This window comes from Entelurus aequoreus, linkage group LG24, assembly GCF_033978785.1.
Source record: "Entelurus aequoreus isolate RoL-2023_Sb linkage group LG24, RoL_Eaeq_v1.1, whole genome shotgun sequence".
Classification (NCBI taxonomy): domain Eukaryota; kingdom Metazoa; phylum Chordata; class Actinopteri; order Syngnathiformes; family Syngnathidae; genus Entelurus; species Entelurus aequoreus.
In genome coordinates this window covers 13,955,945-13,960,415 of record NC_084754.1, presented here as the reverse complement: position 1 = coordinate 13,960,415, position 4,471 = coordinate 13,955,945, and positions in this window count along the sequence as shown.

Sequence of the window (4,471 nt, the reverse complement as noted above, 5' to 3'; positions counted from 1 at the left end):
GATCTGTATTTGGGATCTGCATAAATCCTGAACATTTCCGCGTGTCCATCTTTGTAGTCCGTGACGACACTGTAGTCGATAAGCCTCTTCCTTTTCTCTATCTTCTTATTATGGGACATTCATCCTCCGTTGTTGCCATTTCTAATATAAAGTGGTGTAAAGTTCTTACTTATATCTGTCAGTCAACTCGCCATGAAAGCGCTAAACATACCGGTGTAGTGAGTTTACATTATTCACCCAAGGAACTTCAGTTATTAGAGAGTTCCGGTGGGACGGTTTTTCACAGGACACATTTACGGCGTTGTTGTTGCACTAGTGAGTCGCGGATGAGAACATGCTGCTCCGTTATTGATTTACGGGGAGAAGACGCTGCCGAAGGTGAGCCACGTAAATAAGACCACCCACAAAACGGCGCATCCTGAAGCGACTGTCAGAAAGCGGCTTGAAGATGATCTGTAAAACATAATCTATGCAACATTTTGACCAAAGAACCACCATTACATGTTATGTAGACCATAAGGAAGGTGTTTTCAATTTCGAAAAAAATAATGATAGTATGACTCCTTTGATGCGCCTTATATTCTGGTGCGCCTTTTGTATGAAAATAGACCTGACTCTACCCGGTCATCGGCAGTGCACCTTATAATCCGGTGCGCCCTACGGTCCGGAAAATACGGTAATATAATTGTTAAATAAAACTTACTGGGCCTACCACGGTACTGTGTTTTAATGTTGGTCGTTATGGTGGTACTTGGAGAGTTACGTGTTTTCTGAGGTGGTACTTTGTGAAAAAAGTTTGAGAACCATTGACCTACACCAATAAATTGTAAAACAAGAAAATGCCTTCGGTGACATTAATTATTCACTCACTACTGGCTCCACCATGAAGGATTCTAATAGAGATGATATTATGTATACAGTATACCTACTAATCATCTGCTTTTTATTGTGTTGTTTTTTATCTTAATCATTAATATTTCAATCAATCAATGTTTGTTTATACAGCCCTAAATCACAAGTGTCTCAAAGGGCTGCACAAGCCACAACGACATCCTCGGTTCAGATCCCACATATTTCTACTATTATTCTCTCAATGTTATGTTTCTATTAACTTATCAATACAATATTTATATTTTAATTCTTACATATATTTTACCATAAGCCCTGTGACCACTAGAGGGTCACTTGAAAATGGATGGATTGTATATATATATATATATATATATATATATATATATATATATATATATATATATATATATATATATATATATATATATATATATATATATATATATATATATATATATATAAAATGGTCAAATGCAGAGGATCATTTCACCACACCTAGTGTGTGTGTGACTATAAGTGGTACTTTAACTTTTAACTTCCTCAAATCCTCAGTGCCATGCCATGTTTTGTTTTTGCTTTGTTATTGTCAATAGTGCTGTGTGTGTGTGTGTGTGTGTGCGTGTGCGTGTGTGTGTGTGTGTGTGTGTGTGTGTGTTTGTGTGTGTGTGAGTGTTTGTGCGCGTGCGTGCGTGCCCCTGTGTGCGTGTTTGTGTGTGTATGTGAATGTGTGTGTGTTTGTGTGTGTGTGAGTGTTTGTGCGCGTGCGTGCGTGCCCCTATGTGCGTGTTTGTGTGTGTATGTGAATGCGTGTGTGTTTTCCTCTCCTGTTCTATTATTGTTATTTTTTGTTTGTTTTGTTTTGTTTTGTTTTGTTTTGTTTTGTTTTGTTTTGTTTTGTTTTGTTTTGTTTTGTTTTGTTTTGTTTTGTTTTGTTTTGTTTTGTTTTGGCCAATTGCTTTTGCATGAATGGCTTGGTTGGTAGAGAGGCCGTGCCAGCAACCTGAGGGTTTCAGGTTCGATCCCCGACTTCTGCCATCCTAGTCACGTCTGTTGTGTCTCAGAGTAAGACACTTCACCCTTGCTCCTGATGGGTCGTGCTTAGGGCCTTGCGTGGCAGCTCCCGCCATCAGAGTGTGAATGTGGAAATAGTGTCAAAGCGCTTTGAGTACCTTGAAGGTAGAAAAGCATTATACAAGTATAACCCATTTACCATGAAAAATGTGATATAGATAAACTTTGATTTGAATAAATGCTCTGTCTTTGCACTAGTTTAATTTGATTGTATTTACGTATAGCACTTTGGTCAACTGACGTTCTTTTAAACATGCAATGAGAATACAATGTGAATCAAATTAACCATATATTTTAAATTTTGATATTTACAACACTTGGTTTGTTTACATTTTGTCTTTAAGCATTTGTTGTTTGTTGTGTTTAAAGGGGCTGCTTGCAACTTGCTAAGAGTTACTGTATATCTTTAAAAATATAACAAGAACCCTATGTCACCATAAGAGCATCAATTATCATGATATATTTTTCAAAATGTCTATATTTTTAGCACCTTGGAAAGTCAACCGCGTGAAGTTTGCAATTAAAGTGTCACCATTGGCTAATTGAAGAGGAGAGAATTGAGAATGGATAGCAATCATGAAAAAAAAAAGAATAAGGTAAAGGTGTTCAAAACATACAAGTACTGATAAAACAAAATATGAGTAAATGTTTGTGAAATGTCAAAGGAATATGACAAAATACATTCCTCAAAATAAAAAATAGAAATGAAATGACAATGTTTCTGTTAGTTTTATCCCCTTTATTAATTTATCATATCATGTGAGATAGGCTCCAGCACCCCCTGCTCCAGCACCCCCTGCGTCCCCAAAAAAAAGGGACAAGCGGTAGAAAATGGATGGATGGATGGATGTTTCAATCTGTTTTTATAGTTATCTTTTATTATTATTTAATTAAAGTAATATTAATCATATATGATGTCTTTATATTTTATGTAAAAAAACAAATAAATACAAATAAAAATGTCTATAAACAGTTTGTAACATTTCAATGTTTGTGTTAGTTTTAACTCCTTTTTTAAATGTATTTTCGCAATCAGTTGAATTTACTACTATTCATCTGTTCTGCTGCTTCCTACTCCTTTTCGCATATGTTGGCTTGCACAAGTGTAAACATGCAATGTTCTTATATGTTGAGTTGAGTTGAGTTTGTGTTTATTTCGAACATGCATGCATTCAACATGATACATCACAATTTCTAGTTCCTCTATTCAACATGTTTGAAAAGGAGCAGGAAGAAGCAGAGTTTATTTAATCCTACCCCTTTCCCTTTACATAGCAGTTGCTAAAACTTTTGTTCTCAATTTATTCACAATATACTCCATAAGTAATAACATTAAAAATAAATAAATAATTAGTGAAGTAAGTAATATTTCATATGGTGAGATAAATATAATTATCAAGAAAATGAATGGATGGATGAAATACGTTTAGAAAAGCGGTAGAAAATAGATGGATTTATCATGGTTCTTCTTCTTTGTCCTTTGTAAACATCCATTCCATAATTTAATTCCACATACTGATATAATAAAGGTCTTAAATGTTGTACGTGCGTACAACTGTTTTAAATTATATTTCTCCTCTTTTGTTGAGAAGAATTGTCGTATATGTATGTGTCTTTGTTGGGTATGTTTATAATAGATACAACCATTGCGTGACTTTTTAAAAAAAAACCTGCATAGAGGCCACGGATCTGTTGACAGGTTGACTGCAGATGGGAGGAGAGAGGATGGAACTGTTTACGACAGGCCCTCATGCATTTTCATACCTGTAAGAAAGTGGTTTCCTATAATGAAGAAAATGTAAAAAAAAAAATTGAATAAACTATACAGAAACAAAACATTTTACTTGTGGCGGTGCTACTATTTGAAAAAGCATATTGGTCCATGGAGGGCCAAAATCCTTCTTCCCAACAAATTACGCCTTGCAAAAAAAGCTCTGACCTGTTTTTCTTCCAGGTAGTTCATCTGTTTACGAATACATTATGAAGACGGCTTCCCACTCTGCAGCAGCACGAGTGCTGCTCAGGGAACAGCTTGCAGAGCTGGTGATCAAGCATCATGATGAAGCACCAACTGTGAGAAAACTCTACATGTGTTCACACCAATTCTACTCTCGGCTGATTACAAAGTGTCTAATCGTGGACCCATATGCTTGAGGCGCACCAGCTACTGTTCAATATACATTTTTTTGACAATATACACATCCATACAATCTTTATTCATGGGTAACATTCAGGTGAAAGTCAGGTACTCCCTTAATCACTCGCCAGCCAATCACAGCGCACATACGCACACAAGCATTCACACTTATGGACAATCACAACTATCTCCAATTAACTGGTCCAGTGTGTGGTCCAACTATGAACATACAGTCCTGGTCAAAAGTTTACATACACTTGTAAAGAACATAATGTCATTGCTGTCTTGAGTTTCCAATACTTTCTACAACTCTTATTTTTTTGTGATAGAGTGATTGGAGCACAAAAAACATTCATGAAGTTTGGTTCTTTTAGGAATTTATTATGGGTCTACTGAAAATGTGACCAAATC